The sequence below is a fragment of the Sinocyclocheilus anshuiensis genome, unplaced genomic scaffold (assembly GCF_001515605.1).
Source record: "Sinocyclocheilus anshuiensis isolate Anshui unplaced genomic scaffold, SAMN03320099.WGS_v1.1 scaffold1136, whole genome shotgun sequence".
NCBI lineage: Eukaryota > Metazoa > Chordata > Actinopteri > Cypriniformes > Cyprinidae > Sinocyclocheilus > Sinocyclocheilus anshuiensis.
This window is the reverse complement of record NW_015548521.1, coordinates 534,164-558,998: the sequence shown is the minus strand read 5'-3', so window position 1 is coordinate 558,998 and position 24,835 is coordinate 534,164. Positions and strand designations below refer to the sequence as shown.

Genomic DNA, 24,835 nt, shown 5'->3' with positions numbered 1-24,835 from the left:
TTCAGCGATTTCTGGGGTTTGCCAATTTTTAAAGGCGGTTCATTCGAGTGTTTAGCCAAATCGCCCTGCCCCTGACTAATCTCGCCTCCACGCTAAGGCGTTTCTAACCGGCTCAACCGGCTCAGGAGGCCTTTGAGAAATTAAAAGGCCGCTTTGTTTCAGCCCCTATCCTTAGCCCGTCTCGCCCGTCTCGCCAATTCGTAGTGGAGGTGGGTGCATCAGAGGTGGGAGTGGGGGCTATTTTGTCCCAGAGATCACCCGCTGACGACAAAATACACCCTTGCGCCTTTTTCTCTCATCGTCTTACCCCCTCGGAACGGAACTACGATATCGGGAATAAGGAGTTACTGGCCGTTAAGTTGGCGTTGGAGGAGTGGCGTCACTGGCTGGAGGGTGCGGGGGTTCCTTTTTTGGTTTGGACCAACCATAAGAACCTTGAGTACATTCGTTCCGCCAAAAGACTAAATTCTCGACAGGCCCGCTGGGCTCTATTCTTCGGGCGTTTTAACTTTATCATCTCCTATCGCCCAGGGAGTAAGAACGGTAAACCCGACGCGCTCTCGCGGCTTTTTGAAGCTGACTCTGAGTCCACCTCTCCGGCGCCCATCGTGCCACCCAGCCGAGTGGTTGCGGCGGTCACCTGGGAGGTGGAATCCAGAGTCCGCGAGGCGCTAGACGGCGTCACCATCCCTGCCGGATGCCCAGAGGGTCTGTTGTTTGTGCCCAGGTCGGTTCGAACCAGCATCCTTCAGTGGGGCCATTCTTCTGGACTAGCTTACCACCCGGGAGCTGCTCGTACTATTTCGCTGATTAAGCAACGGTTTTGGTGGCCGTCGGTGTCGCGGGACGCTCGCGAGTTCGTGTTGGCCTGCCCGGTGTGCACGGTGAGTAAAGGCTCTAATCGTCCCCCAGTAGGGCTTCTCCGACCGCTGCCTATCCCTTCGAGACCCTGGTGCCACATTGCTATGGACTTTGTCACAGGCCTACCCCTGTCTGATGGCAACACCGTGGTCCTCACGGTGGTAGACAGGTTCTCGAAGGCGGTTCATTTCATTCCCCTCCCCAAATTACCTTCAGCGAGGGAGACAGCGGCCATTGTCTTAGAACACGTCTTCCGCATTCATGGCCTCCCGGTGGACGTGGTCTCTGACAGGGGTCCCCAATTTATATCCAGGTTTTGCACAGAATTCTGTCGGCAACTGGGGGCGACAGTGAGCTTATCCTCTGGTTACCATCCGCAGACTAATGGTCAGTCCGAGCGGGCCAATCAAGACTTAGAGAGAGTCCTGCGTTGCGTGGCGTCAGCAGAACCATTGACTTGGATTTCCAAATTAGCCATGGTCGAGTACACACATACAGTAACTCCCTTCTGGTCTCGTCTACGGGTTTATCACCCTTCCAGTGCTGTTTAGGCTACCAGCCCCCACTATTTCCCTCTCAAGAATCCGACGCCATTGTTCCATCCACGCACGCGTTTATTCAGAGATGCCTCCAGACATGGAGGCTCGCCAGACAAGCCCTTATCCAGACTGGCGAAAGGAACAAGGCGTCGGCGGACCGTCACTGCTCTAAGCCCCCACTTTACATTTGCGGTCAGAAGGTCTGGTTGTCTACCCTGAACATTCCTCTTAAACTACCCGCACATAAACTGGGACCTAAATTCATTGGACCGTACATCGTGACTAAGGTGCTTAACCCGGTGACGGTTCGACTCAAGTTACCCCCCATGCTTAAGAGAGTTCACCCCGTGTTTCATGTATCCAGAATCAAGCCCATCATTCGCTCCCCCTTCCAACCCCAGACCTTGGCCCCTCCGCCTCCTAGACTCATCGAGGGGTCGCCCGCCTACACAGTACGACGTCTCCTCGATGTGAGGCGAAGGGGTAGGGGTCACCAATATCTGGTAGACTGGGAGGGTTATGGTCCGGAGGAGAGATGCTGGATTCCGGCTCGTGACATACTGGACCGCGCTCTCATAGACCAATTCCATCGGTGTCATGGTGAGTCTTCCGGAGATGCCAGGAGGCATCCCTGATGGGGGGATTCTGTCAGTACCGGTACCTTCTGCGACTCCTTTCTGCCACTCACCTGTGCGCTGTCGTTGTCATTTGCACGTGGTGGTTGTTTTGGTCCTGTCATTTTCATCCACATGTGGTGGAGCAATCAGCACTAACTCGCGGTGCTGCGCGCTCTATTAGCCCACACCTGGTACTCGTTCCCACTTCCTATATATTCCTGTCTTTGTCTTCTTTCGGCGTGGGTATGTCTTATTGTGTTTTTGTGCTGTATGGGCGCGTTTTGAGTTTTCACACTCCTCTATACTCTCTGCACTATTTCCCAACAAAATTACCCAACTGTAAAATCAAAAATACACTGAGTGAGCAAAACTTTGTTTAATTACCATTATAAATAGCTATCTCACAATGTTTACATATAAAAGCCTACATTAAAATCTGTCATATAAATTGGTCTTTTCATTAGAAATTAGCCTACTGAGCACCGGTTATGGCCGCCTGAGAGTAAGACGCGGAAAGCATCGCTCCCACAGAAAATCCTATTTTATTGCACTAATCTAAGTAAAGCGCGGCTATACGCCTATTTTTCTTCTATCTAAACTGGATAGACTTCGATGAGTGACTTTTGAAGATGCCTCCTAAGAACCCCGCCGATAACAAGAAAGAAATGACTAACGTTACTGAAGATAGTTCTACGCTAGTCTCAGCTAGTCTGACATCGCCTCCCGCATGGTTTCAAACAGAGCTGGAGAGGGGTTTTGCGAAGATTCAAGTCATGATAGATGGGTGTTTGTGCGAAATACGAGAATCAGTAGACAAAGTACATAGTGACCTTCAGGAAACGAGACAAAAATTAAGCGAATTTGAATCGCGTCAGGATGGAGTTGAAGGAGCTATTGTGAATATGCGCGAAGACTTTGCGGAAGTTAAGAAGCGACCTTCAGGAAACGAGACAAAAATTAAGCGAACTTGAATCGCGTCAGGATGGAGTTGAAGGGGCTATTGTGAATATGCGCAAAGACTTTGCGGAAGTTAAGAAGCACATGGAATGTGAAATGCTTACCCTGAAAGATAAGGTCGATGATCTTGAAAATCGCTCTAGATGGAATAATCTACGTCTCGTGGGTTTTCCTGAAGGGGTTGAGGGGAGAGATGCAGTGTCGTTTATGGAGGAATGGCTCCCTAAAATCATCGGTGTTGATCAGGGGCGCCTGTTTGAAATTGAGCGGGCCCACCGTACACTTCAGTGTCTGCCAGCAGAGCATGAAAGACCGAGAGCCATCGTGATTAAACTGCTTCGAGATCACCCTTTAAATGTTCCACCTTAACCCCATCAGCAAGGGCTGTGAAGCACATAATGGCTGAATTGGAACTGATTGATATCTGGAGGGCTTTGCATAAGGCCCAACACGACTTTTCTTTTTTTTCTCGACCCCATAAAAGTTTCCCAAGAATAGACTTTTTTCTTCTACATAAAAGACAGGAGCACTTGGTGGACTCGTGTGAATACCTTCCACGAACTTTATCTGATCATTCACCATTAGTTCTTACAGTTAATTGTACAGTTAGCAATTGTCTTCTTAACAACTCTGATTTTATAACATCTCTAAATGATAATATAGAACATTTCCTTAATAAGGGTACTGCTTCTGCAGGGGTCGTTTGGGAGTCACTCAAGGTTACCTAAGGGGAATAATTATAGCATACTCATCTGGTAAAAAGAAACGTCAAGATCTGTTTGTAAAACACTGGGGCAGCTTCCTCTCTTATTTGGGTATATCAACAGGACAGAATATATAGACCTCATCTAACTATCTGTCTTTTACTTTTTTTTAATCAATATTTGTTTCATTTATTTACTTGTGGCACTATGGGATGGAGATTTAGGGTTGTAGGGGTATGTCATAGGGTTATATGGGGAAGATCTGTTCAGGCTAATTTGTATTTTGTACTGTATATTTTATTGTAAAAACGTAATAAACAGAGTGTAAAAAAAAAAAAGAATGTGTGCGTAGGGAGCGCCACACCACTGCATTCCCCTGGCTTTGGTGTTTCACACCTTTGCTGGCTTGGTGTTCAGAATAAAGTCTCTTTTGATTTGAACTGCATTTGAGTCCTCCGTTCCTTCTCTGACAGACATGTCAGATTTTTTCATGCAAAGAAAAAAGAATCTGAACTTTTCCACTTAGCATCAAACCTTTTTCAGCTTCCATTGTTTTAAATTGCATCCATGACTTTTCAAAAGCATCTTCTGTAAATGTCAGTTTGATGTAGTAGCCATGGGAGGCACTAGTGAAAGTACACTAAAAATAGCTATGATAGATGTGTTTTTTTTATGTTGTGTCATCATTGTATATTTCAGATATTAATGAATGTCTAGTGAAGAGTGAGAGAGCTTCTAGAAAATCCTGACTCTTTTCTTTCTCTCTTTAACTCTAGTACTCTGATTTTGTTTGTCTTGGGGCCTATTGTGTGATCTTGGATATACAGTAAGGCAGGGTTAATGGCGAGGATGTTTCAATTCCACCATAATGCAGGAGTGATCCTTTTTAGGGCTCTTTTTTAAAAGCACCATTCATCTTTTTGTGTCTGGGACAACAGACGGTGAAATATTCAAAATATGAAAGTCAATACTGCTTTTAGACGAACCAAACTCAGTGTCCAAAAAAGAAAGGGGATAAAAAGAACATCTCCTTCGCAGCTCTTTAAAAGCACTTGAAAATGTGCTGTCATACATAACATACTGAGGACCCCAAAATAATTGATAAAAATATTTAAAGTTTTGACAGACAGACAGACAGACAGAGAGACTGGTTGATTGATTGATTGATTGATTGATTGATTGATTGATTGATTGATTGATTGATTGATTGATTGATGACCCCAAAATAATTGATAAAAATATTTAACATTTTGACAGACAGACAGACAGACTGGTTGATTGATTGATTGATTGATTGATTGATTGATTGGTTGGTTGATTGATTGATTGATTGATTGATGACCCCAAAATAATTGATAAAAATATTTAAAATTTTGACAGACAGACAGACAGACAGACAGACTGGTTGATTGATTGATTGATTGGTTGATTTATTGATTGACTGGTTGATTGATTGATTGATTGATTGATTGATTGATTGATTGATTGATTGATTGACGATTGATTGATTGATTTTTATTACATTCACACTGGTATAATACAGTATGTTTTGTGGCATGAAAAACTGTCATGAATTTGAAAGTAATCCTGTTACATTTATCAAGCCATTTGCCATTTCTCTTGATTTTCTTATAATATTAAGCCATTACTTGTAGTTTATTGTAAAGTCTCCCTTTGAAGATAGAAAGAGTAAAGTCCAGGCTAAAGTGGTTGAGAGACTGGGTTAATGGAGGACGAGACATGACAGATAAATGCACACAGGTCTGTCTCTGAATGAACTGATGAAGAGTGACATACAGAGGACAAAAAGCAATCAAGCAAAGGCATTTAGAGCGGCCACTGCTCCTTCATCTTCCTCCTCCTCTCTTCTTTACACAAACTCTCCATCAAAACACCAGCATCTTCATCATCTTTCTCTCCTTTTCTCTCCACTCCTACCTACAACTTTAACCTAGCTACATCGGTCACTTCTGACATTCTCTTTCTCTAGTCATAAAGCCTCTTTTATGACACGTTATTGTGCTTTTTCAAACAAATGAACGTGACTTATGTTTGTTGTGTAGTGCTGTAACGTAAGTACTGTGCACATGCATGATGCATTCCGTGCCAAATACACAGTGACTGCACTTATGTAATTCACTCAGACTTATGTAATTCATACAGTATATTGTAGCTAAAAATATCTGCACTGCACAATGGAGAAATGCATTCACTTAAAAAATAAAATAAGGATAGAGGGTCTCTGCTTTTGCTTACGTACATATATATTCCACTATGGGAAGTGAGAATTGTCCGACTTGACATTTTTATTTCATGCGATTGACAGACGTTTTTGACATCTGAGCCTGCAGCCGCCTACTCCCGTTTACGTTCAAGACCAGTCGTTTGGCATCTCAAATGAGCCTAAAAGCTGAGGATTGCAGAGGCTTGATGGAAGATGGAACCACTGCTCGTTTTGGTGTTTCAAGGATTAAAAAATGCTACAGCAATGTTTTCCTTAAGATACTCTCTCTCTCTCACTCCCTCTCTATGAATTCATCATCTCGCTGTACAACATTGCTAAAGTGTTTCATGACATTTGTATTCTTTCTGTTTATCCCTGTCTTTCTTCCTCATTCTTTCGCTGTGTATTTTTCAACAATTTATATCCAAATCCAAGAAGCTTTAGTGCTATGTTTGGTTTCTGTCCAGGCTTCAGCTAGTATTCTTTTAGGTCAGGGACAAAACCTGTGGCTATTTTCAGATTATAACTAAGGCGGACAATATTTATCTGAATACAAGTAGATTCTTTCCATGTGAGTCCAACGTCTCCACTTTAGTTTATATTTTCGTATTATCACAGCAGATTTATTTCACATAGAAAATCTATTTATAGACAGATAGATTTTTTTTTAAATTAATACTTTTATTCAGCAAGGGTGAAAGAGACAGTAAAGACACTTATAATGATTTAAAACAAATTGCATTTATAATGAATTCAAAAGATTAATATTTCAAATAAATGTTGTTCTTGTCACAGAAAAAAAAATACCATTTGAAAAATATATTAAAATGAAAAATGTAATTTATATTGTGATAACGTTTCAGAATATTGTTATGTACTTACTGTATTTTTAAAAACTTCTTGACAAATTTGAGACAGTCTGTTGGTTCGTTGAGATTTGTAAAGTGTCATTCGTGTCAGTGATTTAACAGGATTAAAAGAAGATTTACTTCCGTTTAATCCCATGCTGTCTGAGAGAAACAGATGAAAAAAGATCTCTGATTTTAAAAGCATGCTTAAGGGAAGCTGTTGCTGTTTTTTGTAATAGACACAGTTGGCAAACACTGCCAGATTCAATTACTGCTTGTACACAATTACACACCATTAACTGACTTCATATTTGTCTCTCACTGCACATGTGCATAACCTTGGGCTTAAAAGCAATAGAGCTGCAATTTTGGAGCGATCTAAGCACTTGTGACGGACTTTGTTTCTTACAGAAAATGCATCAAATGAATAAAAGAGACGCCGTCATATGACAACTGCGTAAAGTGAATTTTAAACCTTTTAGTGGCGACGACCCGGGTTTGAACTCATCAACAGATTGACCCTTTTCACAAAGCCTGGCATTTTAAAGAGACTAACTGAGTGGAGTGAAGCTGCATTTAAGCGATAGGATATATCAGAGGCTTCACGTGTTAAGTGAACTCAGACGTCCATTGGATGCACGGCAGTCTTTGGAGAGGAGGCTCTCTATAAAACGGCTCTTAAAGAGTTGGCTAAAACAACAAGCCTGTTTTTAAAGGAATGATTCAGGTTCAATACAAGTTCAGTCGTATCGACAGCAACAGCTGCCTGCTGTCGATTACAGAGAAAATTGTTTCAATTCTACTCTCAGTCTATGCTGTTTGTGAGCTTGATTTTGTTGTTGTTGTGAAAGGAATTTAGTTCTTTCATACTGAATTGTCTGAACTTTAAAAATGTTCCTCACTGGGTTATGCTACAGTTCAAGGCAGATTACGTTTTTTACTGTCTATTACATTTATTATTGTATCCAAATCAACTTAAATTGTATACATTTTATCAGTTATGCATTACTGATGGAATTCATGTGGGTGTTTTTTTTTTCTCTTTGTCACATTATTGGCTGGAAAAAGTCAAGAAAACATGCACCCTTTGAACACCAAAAATGTATTTTAATTATTTCTTAAATTATAAAATTAATTAAATTTCTAATTAAATTTTCCTTTTAATTAGGCTGTTACCTAATTGCATTATGTATGTGCGCACACACACACACAGGTTTTTATGGTTTATGAAGACTCTCCATAGGCGTAATGGTTTTTATACTGTACAAACTGTATTTTCTATCGCCCTACCCCTAAACCTACCCGTCACAGGAAACTTTGTGCATTTTTAGATTTTCAAAAAAACTCATTCTGAATGATTTATAAGTCTTTTGAATTACAGATACACTGTAAATATCCTTATAAATCACCTTCTCGTTGTAATACCTATGTCATACCCATGTCATTATACAAATTTGTGTCCTCATAAACCACATAAACATGCACACACACACACACACACACACACACACACATATATATGGATAAAAGTGTCTGCTTAATGAACAAATGCAAATGTACTGATAGCTACAGATGCTGCAAACACGGACATGTATTGAACCCTGAATATTCCATTAAAACACACAACTTAGAAGGAAGAATATGTCAATTTAACACCTACACTTTCACATAAAATCTGATAGTTCATTGCCAAATTTGTTCTTTTGTGACAGTATCTAAAAAAAATATCTTGGCAGTCCTTGGGGGAAAGTCTTGAAAACAAAAATCGCATGAAATAAATCAGCACTCCAGTGCCGTCTGCAGCTATATTTATACAGCTCTGTTTAGATTTATTATTGGCTTCATAAACCCAACCCCCCCCTGCATTCTGCAATGCAGATTCAGGGGTAACTGCTCTCTAAATATGTCAGATGACACATGCCCTACTGAGTTTATTAGCGACAAACACCAATAGCTCCTCATTTATTAGGATAATTAATTGAACAAATTTCCTTAGTGCTGCTAATATGCACACAAGCAGCAGCTGTCATCCTAAATGCTGAGTGCCGTTCCAGACAGACAGACAATGAACGCATAATACATCTGTATTAGAAAATAACACGCTTTAATTCACCAGTCCGAGCTTTAGATCACATCAAGACATGATACATTGACGATATTATGGATGCACCGTGCCTCAAAATATATTTAGACACTTAAGCCATGCTCAAAAACAAATTAATTTTGTCTTTTAAATAACAAATTTGCATTATATAACAAAACATAAAACCAAGAGGCATCAATAAATAAGTTTTATGCTGCATTACTATGAATTATTTGTTTAGATCACATCAAAACATGATATATCAATGGTATTATGGATGTACCATGCATATATTTGGACACAAAATACATTTGACCATGCTTAAAAGAACAAATTAATTTTAAGTAATAAATTGCATTATATAACAAAACATAAAACCAAGTAGCATCAGCAAACAATGATTTGTTTGCTTGAAAAGTGTGCTTAAATGCAATTTGGTTTGTTTTTAATTATATAATATAATGCCATTCAAGCATTTTTAAGTGAGGTGTGTGTCCAAATACTTCTTGAAGCAAGTGTATCATAGGATGAAATAAGCTGTTTGGTTTTTTTTGTATTAAAAAGATAATTCATTAATTAAATAATTTACATATTGTTCACCCAATGCAATTACTTGGTCAGTGTTTTACCTTTCCTCAGGGATTGCTGGTTAATTAAGCATAATATTTTTTAGAGTACAAAATTTTAATATTTAATAATTCCCTTCTATTGTTATTAATATCTTTATCAAGATACTCTACGTACTGTCCTGGGATTTCAATGATAAGTCCCAAACACGCAGATTGTTTAAATACACTGAATTATCATAATCTGGAATAGAAATGGTTGAACAAACATTTAGACAATCAGATGTCCTTGAAACATGCAGAGTATGACTAAACAAACAGTTAAACTGATAGTGAACGACTGCAAAAACTAAACTTCCAGAGCAACCAAACTAAACTGACATAAATATAGTTTTTCAAAGAGTTTCAGTTTATTTGCAGTATTAGAGGAACAATTCCATTCAACAACCTTGAGGTCTTTGTTAAGGCAGCAAGTTAAAATTTAATTGTGTCAATAAAAGATACGCCCACATATACACATGAGACAAAATGCATCAGGGAGGGACAATGCTTCATAGATATTTCCCTCCCTGAAATATAAAAATGAGTGTGAAGTTTATCAGAATGCAGGCTGTATGAACATTGTTGCTGGTTTTAGAGAGCTGTTGCTCCAGCTCTTGACAGACATGATTGTTGTTCAGCTTTGGCCATGTTTAGGGCTCTTAGAGCTAGTATTTCAGTGAGAGGTTGATTTCTGACCCAAATATTAACCGGGGAAAACAAAAAGTGTTAAACAAGTGTTAAACTGAAAAAAAGAGGCCTGGACATTCCACAGAGGGATAGAAGAGGATACTGCTTTTGTTTTGGTTTTGTCTAAATTGTACTGTATGTGTGTAAAACAAGAGTCCCGAAAGACAATTTCTTGAAACAAAAATGCAATACATTTTAAATTTTAAAATAAATGTAAATATATTTTGGGGTCAGTAAGATGTTCTTTAAGAGAAGATTCTTATGCTCACCAATAATGCATTTATTTGATCAAAAATAATGTAAAAGCTGTAATATTGTAAAATATTATTAAAACTACTGTTTTCTATTTTAATATATTTTAACATGTAATTTATTCCTGTGATCAAAGCTGAATTTTCAGCATCATAACTCCAGTCTTCAGTGTCACATGATCCTTCAGAAATCATTCTAATATGCTGATTTGCTGCACAAGCAACATTTCTTATTATTATACATGTTGAAAACAGCTGTGCTGCTTAATATTTTTGTAATATTTTTATAAAGTTCAAAAGAACAGCATTTGTTTAAAATAGAAATCTTTCATCTTTACTGACGCTTAATGCATCATCAGTATTTAATGCATTAATGCATAAAGTATTAATTTCTTAAAAAAAAAAAAAATTAAAATCCAAAAATTTGAACTCTAGTATTAACATCAACAACACATATTTAGCGTTCAAGACTCACGGTGCAAACTATTTTAGACCCGATGGGAAACCCACTGCCTCTTTGTGAGCAAACGCGAAGAGGTTGTTTACATAGACATTGTAAAGTAAAGCATTAAAACCAGCCCATTTATTTCTGAAGGTCAGATAGAGGGTGGAAAAAAAGCCTTAACTAACATTGTAAGCGGGCCTCAGGGAACACAATAAAAACTATAAAGAGTATCTAATGAATCTGTCGTACTTTGTTATTGTAACTGCTTAGATGAAAGCAATTGATAGTGGCCTGTCAACTACATATCACAGACTCACATGGTCATGCAATGCTTTATGTCACACAAAAACCTGCTCTGGGAGCCACTTCTGAAAGACGTGCTTCCCATCAGAAAGTATGTCTTTATTTGTTTTAATTTTTTTGCAGATGGCACGTGTTGCTGGATCCTAAAATACTAGTTAAATAACCATAGTGCAAGTATCTAATACTGTTTTTATAGCTGCATTTACCAGCCATTTCCCACGATACACTATATAAACTTAAATTAGTGCCTTTTAATGACATCCATTATCATTAAATAAATGATTAAATGTGGTTTACATGACGGATTAAAATGATTTCCAGAGGGAGCGATACTTCTTTCATTAGTACTAACATCTGTGTGCACGTCTGCTGGCAGGATTATGATATATTGATTTATTCTCTTCTCTTGTTGTTTAGCATTCATAGACTGTAAAGGCACAACACTGCTTGACTTAGCAGTCCAATAAACGTGAGGGATTTTAAAGCTATTTATAAATTCTCCTTTTCTACTCACTATTTACAGAATATCTGGTTTTATCCATTAACTTCTCCATTTCATTTCCTGAGTGAAGCCACATTTTCTTTTAGCCTCAGGTGCATTAGCAGCATGTTTTATTCACTTTGGAAGGCCAAGTCAATAGCTAGTTGTTTCCCTTGTCCTACTACACTCTGAAGCATATAGATTTTATTTGTTTTGCTCCTCCTGTTTGTTTGCTTGTGTTTTAATATTTCAGAAAAATAATTTGCTTTCCCGCAGCACCATTCATTGGTATGTGACTTCTGTGACTTGTCACGTGGTATCATATAGATAAGACATTTTTGGGAATAGTTTACCCATAAATGAAAATTTGCTGAAAATTTAAATGCCGTCCAAGATGCAGGCAAGTTTATTTCTTCATCAGAACAGATTTGGAGAAATGTAGCATTGCATTGCATCACTTGCTCACCAATGGATGCTCTGCAGTGAATGGGTGCCGTCAGATTGAGAGTCCAAACAGCTGATAAAAACATCACAATAATCCACAAGTAATCCACACCACTCCAGTCCATCACTTATCAGCTTGTGCAGTGAAAAGAAACAAATCTATCATTAGGGTGTTTTAACTTTAAACCAATGCTTTTGGCCAAAATACAAGTTCCACAATAACGTAAGTTCATCCTACTCAGTCATTCCATAATAAAAAGTTAATTCTCTGTTGTTCTCCCACATCAAAATTCATCAACACATTTGTTTAGAGGGATTTTGGACCGTTTTCACTTGTGCTTGATCTGTGCATATGTCTCTCCTGATTCAGATGAGACAACTTTTTCACTGGAGAAAGCAATATTGTGGACAGAGGTTTCATATTTTAGCTGGAAGCAGAGGTTTGAAGTTTCAAATGTCTGAATGATGGATATGTTTATTACAAACACACAGCTGTTCACTTTAACTGATGGACTGGAGTGGACTGGATTACTTGTGGATTATTGTGATGTTTTTATCAGCTGTTTGGACTCTTATTCTGACGGCACCCATTCACTGCAGACGATCCATTGGCAAACAAGTGATGCAATGCTACATTTCTCTAAATCTGATGAAGAATCAAACTCAGATGGCCTGAGCTCGAGTGAGTACATTTTCAACTATTTTTCATTTTTGTTATATAAACTGTCTATTGCATATAGGTAAAATTACTATGCAGTGTCAGATTTGCATGTGTAATAAGTAAAGTGCCACATATTCCTCCTACTACTTTCCTCCTTTGATTTATTTAGCTATTACTGCACTTCATCTACTGTTAACCTGTAAGATGATGAACAATCAAATTTCCTTATTGAAGCAATCTTCTTCTACCAAGTCTCGGCCAAACATGCAAACACAGACAACCACCATGGTTTGTTTTTATATGAATCATGAACATCTGTTACTAATGCATGTGAGCAAACATGACCTTTGTGCTTTTTAATGGTAACTGTTCATGGTGTCAGCGCGACCGGAAAGGATTATTATTATTTTATGTAATGTCTATGACCAGCATCTGTGCAGTGTTTGTTGTTACCTAATTCTGACTTGTCCCACAGTATGTAAAAATAAACTTATATCATGGAGTTAGTCATTTTAGATTGTGGTATATATCACAATATACTTATTTTTGCTGGAAACTGAATGAAAAAAAAATGTAATTTATACATTTATTTTATCTGCTACTACTACAATCACTTTAGCATCACCCAAAAAAAAGACAAGTGAAGAGATAATGATAATATCTTTATAATATGTGTGATATCTGTGGCAGCCTAAATGCTACATCAAGCCACTTTTATCTCATTTAGTTGATTTCTGTCTTTAACTAAACAGAATCAGACAGAAAGCTTCAAATAGTTCAACAAAGGCTTACTTTGACATTCACTGAAAATGAAAATTCCTCCACATGACAAACTACCAGCAGCCCAACAATCCCAGCATTAGTTATTGTGTATTTAACTTGAATACTTGATTTAAGTTTAATATTTGATATATTTGATAGAATATTAGATTTGAATTTAAAGATTTCAGTAAAGAAAACAAATGCAATTACATTAATTTTTAGATTTCACCATATTTCAAACTTGTTGCACACTGTAGGATGCGTGGGTCTAAACTAATTGTTAAGTACAATTACAATGAAAAACAATTATGTCATTATATTACAGAGATTATGTGGGGGGGAAACTGTAGCACTGTGGCGACATTATGCAACGTTCTATGTTTATGCATTCCTGTATTTGCGCCCGATGTCTAGCCTAAGCACTTGACTTGCATCCTTAGCAACCCATCTGTGTAATTGCTATTTAAACATTATGTGGTCCTTATGAGTCATTTGGCAGGAAAGTGTCAAAAATGTAAATAAAAGTATAAAACAAAATTTGCTAGTTTATATAATCAAAGATTATATTGTGTTGAGTACAGCATTCCTATATACATACACAAGCACGCACATTTACCCTCTGTGCTAACATCTGATCATGCCATTGCCCTTTTGCTCAAATACACGTACAGTATGTAAATACAGATTTAACATGTTTCACACATACACAGACATCCCATAATGTGCCCTTTACATGTCTCAAATATAATTGCGGCATTTATCATGGTGTCATATTTTTTTCTTGAACCGTGGTGTCTTCTGTATATACAGTATACTGTTTAACAGTTTGGAGTCAGTATTAATATATTTTTTGAAGTTAAATTATTTCTGCAAGGAGGCATTAAATTGATCAAAAGTTACAGTAATGACTTACATCGTAAAAAAATATATTTAAAATAAATACTGTTCTTTTGAACTTTCTATTCGTCAAAATAACAAAATTATTTTAAAAATCATAAAATTTAATTAAATTATTATAAAACTAAATATTAAGCAGCAGAACATTAATAATAAGAATATTTTTTTCTTAAGCACCGAATCAGCATATTAGAATTATTTCAAAAGGGTCATATGACACTGAAGACTGGAGTAATGATGCTGAAAATTCAGCTTTGCATCACAGGAATAAATTACATTTACAAATATATTACAATAAAAAACTGTTATTTAAAATTCTAATACTTTTTCACAATATTATCACTTTTTTTTTCTTTGAACAAATAAATGCAGCCTTGGTAAGCACAAAAACTTCTAAAAACAAAAACAAATAAAATACAAAGTTTTGAACGATGCTGTGATGATACTCTGATACTATGATATGTATCATGGTACTACATGATTATTTAATGATCACTAATAACCACAGAAATTACACTGCACTTCAAGATGCCATGATATTTTTGAAAGATTATGAAAGATCACCATGATATTTTCAAGGTACATATCCAAAAACCAAGGTATTGTGGCCACTGCCCAAAACACCCTAATACTTTTTACTATTGATTTGCAGTCATATCATTGTTTATACGGAACACTACAGACCACTTGGTGAAAAAAATAAAATAAAATTCTAGCTTTACCCATCTTTCAACCTGATACACATTTGCACACATCTGATACACCTGACAAACCTGCTTTTGAAATTTGAAGCTCCAACATTCCCATTAGAAAGCAAAATCTTCTTTGAAAGGATGTCTGAGCGAACAAGTGTCAGGATGCCACATGGTAAGGCTGCTCCGCTTCACTCACACCTGATGCTGAATAACACAGATGCCACTAAACATCTCCCCTCAACCACATCAGCAGACATAGTGTTTATTCCAACCAGGAAGGTGGCAGAGCATTCCGTTGCGGAACACATTTTCTATTCATCTTCAGAATGATGCCTTTTTACTTTTGCCACTTCTTAATGATGATCTGCAATATTCAGTGGACATCCATTCCAAGGGTTTTTATGTTTAATTCATGATTATTTGTGCTCATTTCCTCATATTTTAGTCATTTATTCTGAGCTTTTGCAGCTGACCTTCCCAGCTGAACAAAAAACAGCACAGATGGAAAATATGAAATCTGTTATGAGAAGATTAAACCTATTGTTGTGGAGATCCGTGAAGCACAAGTGGCATAAATAAAAACAACTTTACCTCCCTATCAAATTTTCTGTTTTTTTTTTTTTTTTGGACAGTTAAAAATCACTCCATAACTGAAGCAGATGAAGTGTATAACAAATCAAAACCTTGTTCAGTCACATTTTCCAAGGTATCTCACTTGCTTGACATTTAAATCCTACTACAAAATGCATAAAAATATAACTTATTTACAAAATATATCATTTAGGATTTTCAAAGGTCATTTTAAAAATTATTCTATGAATTGGTATACAAATTTATTGAATTATATACAGTAATTAAATTATTAGCACAACACTTTTGATGAAATTATTATTATTAATGTGGACAATAATGATTTTAATGACCATTATCGCCTTTATTGCACACAGGGGTTGTAAGGAAAATATGTAATATGTATAATATTTTCTCATGAAAAAATATAGCTGACTTTATATGTTAGATAGGGGTTCTAATGGACCAACGGATGACCAATTATTCTCACAGTCTAGTTAAATCAATAATGTAATAGCATTAAAAAGAAATCTTTATATGAGGGCAAATTATATCTTTCTCCAAAGAAGTACAGTACATTTATCCTTATTAAAATAACTATGTCATTTCAGGTATGTGTCATACCTGTGTCTCTAGAGTAAAACATGAAATCCTGAGTGGAAAAGCACTGGACTTTTTCAAGTACAAATTGATTAGGTAGAATCTATATGTCTCTCTCACCTAATTAAGGCCCTGTTGAGTTAAAAGAGAGACAGGCCTCCTTTATAAATAAGAGCTGTTTTAATAAATGAAGTTTTTGGCTGAATGTTTCTGCTGTTTTCTATGCAAAATAACTGCCTACGTTCAGATGCTATCAGCATGTGCTGAAAACTGAATTAAAAAGAAGAAACTCTTCATATTTGTCTGTTCTAACAATTAATGAAACCGAAGATTCATCACAGACTGCCACTGTGATGTGCAATAATATTGCAAAAATTAATTCAAATGTAATTCAGCACATCTGCAATAGACAGGACTGGTTTTTTTTCTACGAGTGACTGAAAGTCTCGTCTCAGACATGCACAAATAATGGCTTTTGTGATGGTTTATGCCTCATATAACGTGTGAGAGATCACAGTTTATTGATCCGTGTCAAATCATTTTAATCGAGATAAGATGGAGGGCCAACGTGTGAAAACTGTGAAGCTTCGCAACGCTTTTCAGTTGCAAACAAAGAATGCAATCAAAATGCACTTACTGAACTTTTAATGGAGTTTAGACATGAAGTATAGATGGAACATGACATGATGACAATCTCCTGTCAGTTAGTCTCCAAGAACAATAAGACGTTAATTTAGGAAGTCACTTGTAATGCAGTAATGCAGTACTTGCGAAATATCTAACATCTGTAAATATAAGCATTTTCCCTTTAGCATTGTTCATAATAAGACCGGAAACATAAATACATAGAAGATAAATAGAGTTGGTGTTGAATTCACGTTGACTTAAATTTAGGATTGTAAATATAAAGCATTTATTCAGTAAATTAAATTAATGTACAAATATATTAAATAATAAAATTGTGTTTTCAGCACAATCATTTTTTAACAAAACCACCAATTATTTTATACTCTCACTATACAGTAGTGTTTTACATTGTCTGTTTTACAGTAATCTAAAAATAGCAGCTGTAAAAATCATGTGAGCAGCAGAAGGTTCAGCCTCATCCTAGCAGGACGAGAATATAGAGATTTACTGAAAGCAGCTCTTAGAGATTTTTGTGTTGGTTAACTTGAACTGTAAACGCAACCACCTGCCACTGACAGTGTGTTGACCTGTGAGTAGAAACACTAACACAGTTAGCATAGTTAAAAATGGATGCAGTTTTATATCAAGCTATGTGTTGTAAGAGCCCTGGATGGGTCACTCAGGATGAATCAATAATGTAACAGAAGTAGAAATACAAAAAAAAAAAAAACAACATCTGGATAGGAGACCAAAGCTTTACCTCAGGACATTTTCATCACAATTATTCTTGCTTCCTTATTATTGGCTGTGCAATCTTGCAGGTGCCTCTGCTTGCAGAGAACCTTAATAAAAGATGATTATCTGTACACAGAGGTTGTTATCATGATTCCCAAGTATGGACATTATATGAAAGTCATTACCACCAAGTGGCCAAGTATAAGCCCACTATACTGTATATACACCCCATATGGACCAATATACCTGGTGGTGAACAAGCTTATCACCATCTCAAAATAGCCTCTTAATTTCAGACTGCAGCAAACTGAACTGAAAAGAATAAAACTCTGTTTTGCAGTTTTAACAACTATTGCAACTGAACATGCATCATGTTGCAAAATTAATTCAAATGAAATTCAGGACATCTGCAAGACAGATAGAACTGTTTTCTTCTCTCTGAGTGAATGAAAATCTCAGACAAGCACAAATAATGACTTTTGTGATGGTTTATTCTTCATATAACGTGAGAGAGTATAGCTTATTATATTACCAGATGTAGTCGCTTGTATGGTGAACAAGACGGCTCCATGCTCATCTAGCATACAGCATAATTAGAAAAACATTTACCACAGAAAATTATTTTGTTTCATCCATTTGGCAAAAAAAAGGAAACGTACAGTAATGAACTTACAATGGAAGTCTACTGTGGGAACGCATCAGAGGATTTACAAACAGAAACTGAAGCTTGTGTGTTTGTGGGGGGGAAAAAACTGTTGAAATAGTCCCTTTAAAGATGGACCTATTTTTTCTAGGTGAATGAACTTGTGGTTATGTGCTACTGACACTGATTAGCCTATTATTTACTCACCCTCAAGCCATCCTAGGTGTATATGACTTTCTTCTCTCAGACAAATCCAATCGGAGTTGTATTAAAAATTGTCCTGACTCTTCTAAGCTCTATCATCGCAGTGGGTGGGTGTTTCTGTTCAACAGTCCACAACACGTTAAAGGGGTCATATGATGTAGTTTCAAGTTTTCCTTTCTCTTTGGAGTGTTTTAAGCTGTTCGTGAATAGATAAGATCCCTAAAGTTGCAAAGACTAAAGTCTCAAACCCAAAGAGATATTCATTATAAAAGTTAAGACTCGCCCTCCTTAAACGGCTCGTTCTAACACGCCCCCAACATGTCTACATCACTGTGTGGGAAGATTTGCATAACGCCGCCCGAATGTTTACGCAAAGAAAGAAGGTGTAACTTTGATTCTCGCTGTAGTATTGTTGCCGCCGCCGCCATGTCGTGGAGATGCTGTGTTTCGTTATAAAAGCGAAACTACTTTGTTTGGCCTTCCAAAAGATGCAGCGCATTTTATGGAGGACGAGGACTGTTTCCTGGGAGAGTAGCCTACAATGATGGCTGTGCACAAAGGCTGTTTCAATAAAGTGGGGCAGTTCCAACTTTGCAAGGACAGTATGGCTCTTCTTACTCGCAGCCTGTAAGTATGTTTTCATATATAAAGAATTTGCCACTGACTGTGGAAAATAATGCCGCATAAACACTTTGCATTACACCAAATACACAAAATAATGTTCTTTTTAGCAACATCATATGACCCCCTTTAAATAAAGTGCGCGCATTTGTAATAAAACGTGCCTCACACGGCTCCGGGGCATGAATAAAGGCCTCCTGTAGCGAATCCATGCGTTTTTGTAAGAAAAATATCCATATTTCAAACGTTATAAACACTTTTCTATCACTCCCGCCATCTGTCATACGTGGAAGCAGTTCCGGCGGATGACGTAGGACATCAGCGTAGCGTGTTTAGTGACGAACGCAGAGAGAGAACAAAATAAAGTCATGAATTAGAAGCACAAAACGAGGATTTGTAAAGAAAAATATTGGAGCCAAGAGGAGACTGGTTTTCCTTTGCTAAAGTAAAGAAACTTTGCTTCCTTTGCTCCTGTAAACAAACTCATGAGACTAGCGAGCCCGGTCTCATGAAAATGCTTATAAATAGTACGCCAAATAAATCACATTACACAAAACTGAAATTGCACGTCAAAATAACACATTGTCAATATTTTTTGAGACCCCCCAAAATTTCACAAATCCCGTTTTCAGGGGAGCCCATGTCTTATTAAGGGGAGCCGAGCTCCCCCTAGCTCCCCCGTAGTTTGCACCCTGCCTAAACCTACCCATCGCGTAGCATATACACGCCAAAGTCCATTTTTGCGTATCAATACCACGAGTTTTCGTTTTTATTTGGCTATTTATATTAATATACTATTTATATGTACTTTCATGAGATCGGGTTGGACTAGCATATCTCACAGGCGCATATGTCTTTCGTCATCCACCTGAACACTTCCGCATACGACGATAAAAGTGTTTATTACGTTAGAAATATGGATATTTTTCTTACATAAACACATGGAATTGCTACAGGAGGACTTTATTCATGCCCCGGAGCCATGTGAGACACGTTTTATTATGGATGTGCACGCTTTATTTAACGTGTTTTGGACTGTTAAAGAGAAACACCCGCCCATTGCAATAATAACGCTTGGAATAGCCAGGAGAATTTTTTAATATAACTCCGACTGGATTTGTCTGAAAGAAGAAAGTCATATACACCTAGGATGGCTCGAGGGTGAGTAAAACACAGGCTAATTTTCATTTTTGGGTGAACTAACCCTTTGAGGATTTGTAAGCTGTTCCCCTCAGCTTTTATATAAGAAAACGTCCTCTTTTTTCTCTGCCTTTTCCCTTAACATCTACCGCTGAAACCTCCTTTAGAGGTAACTATAAATTTTCATCCTCCCTCCTGTGAGACAACTGTTTCAACCTTCCTTGCGCTGCAGCATGATTTCGGTTCTCCGTCCTCCCTGAGGAATAAAGCATATTACCGCTTGTCATCATTTCTGGTTAGGGCATCTCATGCAAGATGACACCCAATCATTTTGGGGATTCGAGCATGTTTGCTTGAGCGCATGTACAGCGTGACCCATGGCAGCATGTTAGAAACATGCAATACTCTTAAGTGATTATGTAAAAATATTAGTGTGAAAATCACAGTAACCGTTTCTCCTGTCCTTTCCACTCTTGCGGTCACAAGAAGAAATCAGTGGCGGTCGAAAAAACATGGGTTGACACTGACAGGTGTGACTCAACATGTCTCAGGTGAGTTTTACCTCTCTCCAGGCCTCCATATTGCGCGGCCAAGCTGGTCAGGAGAGCAGAAAAAGCGTCATATGCCACTAAGACTCAAGGAGAGTAGTCACAAGAACACTAGAGACCTGAGGCTAGTTCCTGGGCCACTGGGAAAACCTGCTTTTTGAACCTGAACTACATCTGTGTCCGTTCTCATTTCTAAATTCTAGAAGACAGCCAGACCGTGTGTGTCTCATTTGCAATTTTAATGCGAATCTGTCCCTTCCCATCTCTATATGCAGAATTCCCCCGTTCAACATATATGAGGCCATTTTTCTTGCACAAAGGACAGAGTTACTACTGCTGAGAGGATAGACTTCCTTCACTCACGCTGGAGTTTAATTATTAATGTCACTCGCTTGAATAATTGATATCACAATTTATTAATCTCAACAGGAGCACCAGACCTAAAGTGACCAAGTAAAATAGAGATAATGTGGGCATGTATGTGGCTTTGACAATTTAACAAGGATAGTACAAGGAGACTAAATTTATTACATTTACTGAAGGGCTGAATACTGTTTAGAATTTTGTACTTTTTTATAAACACTTTATAGTTCCAAAGAATAAATGTGCAGACACATTAGCGAAAGGCAAGTAGGTACATTACCATAAAAATAAACAGTGAAGTGAAACATAAAAACACAATTTGCATCAACTGGCCCTAAAAATGTTGATCTGTGTGTGTGTGTGTGTGTGTGTGTGTGTGTGTGTGTGTACATACGGTGCTAGGTAGATTACTTACAATTTGTAGTACTTTACTGATTACAAATAAAAACATGATGAAAATTGTAATTTGTAAAAGATGATCCAGCAGTTAGTATTGTATAGTACAGCATTCAATACATTTAGTGTATTGAAGCAAAGACATGCTACTTCTATTTTTTTATGTATGCTCTTTAATAATGCAACAAATCCGACACTTGATTTTTGAAGTGCCATGCATTCACATTAGCACGTTACACGAACATTACCCAGTCACATTAGCATGAACATCATGAAAAAAGCCAAAGCCACTAGAAGGCAAGCCACGTAACGGCTAAAGCTAACACTTCCAGTCTGGCAGTACCTGGAAAAGGAGAACAGAGGCCGTTTTTTTTTTTTTTTTTTTTAATGGATGTCAATGGAGGAGAGGCTTCACTACGCTGAATAAACAGCTTTTTAGAGGAAACGGCTTATCATTTAATGAATCGACAGCCTATCTGCTAATCTCCAACATGTTTTACACTAAACAATACTTTTGGATTTAACTATTTTTAGAGTTTACCGTGGAAAAAAATGCTGTTTTATAAGAGAAGTCACTGACTTTTTGCGACAGATGGGATTCAGCTTACGGCACTTTCTCATTCATAATTATGGTATCCGTAAACGGCGACTGAGTGTTGCACAAACTCTGACTGAAATTCAATGACGTCAAGGCTGTAATGTGATTGGTTATTAAGGGACACGTGATCCAAGTTAGCGTTACGCTTTCTCCAATAGCAAGTAATGCAGACCCTCTCATCTCCCTATAGTAAGACAATCTCTGGAAAAGCCAAGTGCTACTTCCTGTTGTCTTCATCCTAAAACTAGAACGATGTTTCATCACTGTCACTTCACCCTGAGATGAAACTACAATATGCCCATAAATAAGAGTCAGGTCTAATGTCTCAGTAAGATGGATAACTAGCTTGAGCTCACTCATGGACAACTTAATGGGGTATTTGTGGGTTGTGAGTGAGGGTGATTTTTCTTTACCATTGGAGAAATAATGGTGATTTATTTAATGAGATAATACCGAGGCCATTAGAGGAACCTTCACTCTCTGTTTATGATTGCTGATTTCTTTTTCTCACACTCCCAGAGCTCTCAATTACCCTAACAGACAAATACTGTATGTTTATCGGCATTATCTATTGCTAGATTAAAGTAAATAGATTTTAGGGAATGTTTATAGATGGATTTATACATTACATTTTTGCATATTTTGAGTGCAATGATGAATCATGTCCAGTAAGAACAGATATGTGTTGATTTATTTAATTTAATGTTGATTTTAAAATCAGGCATAAACACTTGTGATCTTATCAGCCTGAAATGTCTCAATTTGTCAATCATCTGCATCTTTTCCCTCAACTCCAGCTAATTTCTCTTACTATTAAAGGTCTTTCCTCGCTGCTGAATGGCTTTAATCACTAGAGCTTTGGACTGTGATTGTCCAGTGGATAGACAGTCCAGACTCCTATTCTTCTGTCAAGAGCCTTCTTGTTGGAAACACCTCAAGATTTTGACAATATAGTAAATGGTCCTTTAAGAAGACCTCACTTTGAAGACAAATGAGGATAAAGCACTAGCAAGGTAGTTTCACTTGCATTATTGAAATGATGCACTGAATCAAAGGTCAAAGCATTTGTCAAGAGTACTTGAACACTGAGTTCCTGTTTAGGAGCTGTCCTTCACTGCTGGCTTCTGTAAAATTCATTTAAGAGCGTAAAAAGGCCCTTAAAAAGATTCTTAAAGGGCCATGGTGGCATTTTTATTAAAGGGGTCATATGATGTTGCTAAAAAGAACATTATTTTGTGTATTTGGTGTAATGCAATGTGTTTACGTGGTTTAAGGTTCAAAAAACACATTATTTTCCACATACTGTACATTATTGTTTCTCCTCTATGCTCCTCTATTCTGAAACGTGTCGATTTTTACAAAGCTCATCGGTCTGAAAAGCGAGGTGTGCTCTGATTGGCCAGCTATCCAGTGCGTTGTGATTGGCCGAATACCTCAAGCGTGTGGCAGAAATGTTACGCCCCTTAACATACTGTGATGCCGTGTCCGGCCGGAGCGACGAAACAAAACCAATAAAACCCATTATAAACGAGGCATTTGTTGCATCCAGTGGGGACATAATTACTGATTATAATGACTTATACTGTCTTTTTACGCGTTGTGTTGCGTATTGCGCCGATTAAACATAAAACCATGTCTGCATTTGTGATCGGAAAAACGACAAACAACAAGCGCTACTCTACACTGCTCAAACTCGCGTTTGAATCATCAGTGGCAAATCCTTTAAATATAAAAAATGTACTTACAGGCTGTGAGTCAGAAGCGCCAGACTGTCCTTGCAAATTTGGAACTGCTCCACTTTATAGAAAAGCCTTTAAGCACAGACCCATTGTAGGCTACTCTGCAGGTTCAGGAAACAGTCCTCCATAAAATGCGTCACACAGCGTCACACACGGCGGGCTTGAGTGAGGAATGGTTATGCAAATCTTCCCACACAGTGACATAGACATGTGGGGGCGTGTTTAAACGAACCGTTTTAGGTAGACGTGGTTGACTCTTAACTTTTATAAAGAATATCTCTTTGGATTTGAGACTTTAGTCTTTGCAACTTTACAGATCTTCTTTATGCACCAAGAGCTTGTAACACTCCAAAGAGAAAGGAAAAATTGAAATCGCATCATATGACCCCTTTATATTATGCAACATAAATTATATGCTCTTAAAATCAGCATAAAATCAAAATTGAGTTGCTTAGAACTGAAATTGTTGTGCTACTAATGTCACTAAATAGAATTACAAATAAATAAATGTTTTTGAAACACTACACCTGTCTGTCATTGTTTGGAGTAATAGATATCCCTGGTTCACACTATGCTACATTATGAAAAAAAGAGGCCTGAAGGTACCTTTATGCTAAGAAATATAGTCGTATACAATGTCATTCAGAGGGCATGTGTATCCAGGTACATGTCCTAATTAAATACTGGATCCGTTTTAAATCAATAGCCAATCAGACTGTGAAGACTGGGTAATCTCATCACGAATGGCAGCTACACAATCTTCATTTAATAAAACCAGAGCAGAGCAACCTGACGGATCACACGGCTTTATTCTCAATAACAAGAGAAGCACTAAGCACCTCCTGTCTGTCCAAACAGAAAAATCCTTTCCAGCCATCCTCGAATGTGCAATCACTTCTCATCAGCTTTTTTTTTTTTTCAAATGGAACAAGCGTCATACGAGACTAGGTTTGTTTATATTCCTTAAAAACCCTCAAGTGCTTG

The 24,835-nt window shown here is 37.5% G+C and overlaps 2 protein-coding genes across 2 annotated transcripts in view; one reads left to right on the top strand and one right to left on the bottom strand.

The window, feature by feature from the left end:
* LOC107656814 (5-hydroxytryptamine receptor 7-like) overlaps window positions 1–24,835 on the bottom strand; it is a 45,240-nt gene that overhangs the window by 17,706 nt on the left and 2,699 nt on the right. The window lies entirely within an intron of this gene.
* Window positions 20,698–24,835, top strand: part of LOC107656813 (piwi-like protein 2) — a 60,414-nt gene continuing 56,276 nt past the window's right edge. Inside the window, exons 1-2 of the mRNA XM_016444760.1 lie at window positions 20,698–20,702; window positions 22,424–22,427. The gene's annotated coding sequence lies outside the window, so the exon portion shown is untranslated. The remainder of the gene's footprint in view (window positions 20,703–22,423; window positions 22,428–24,835) is intronic.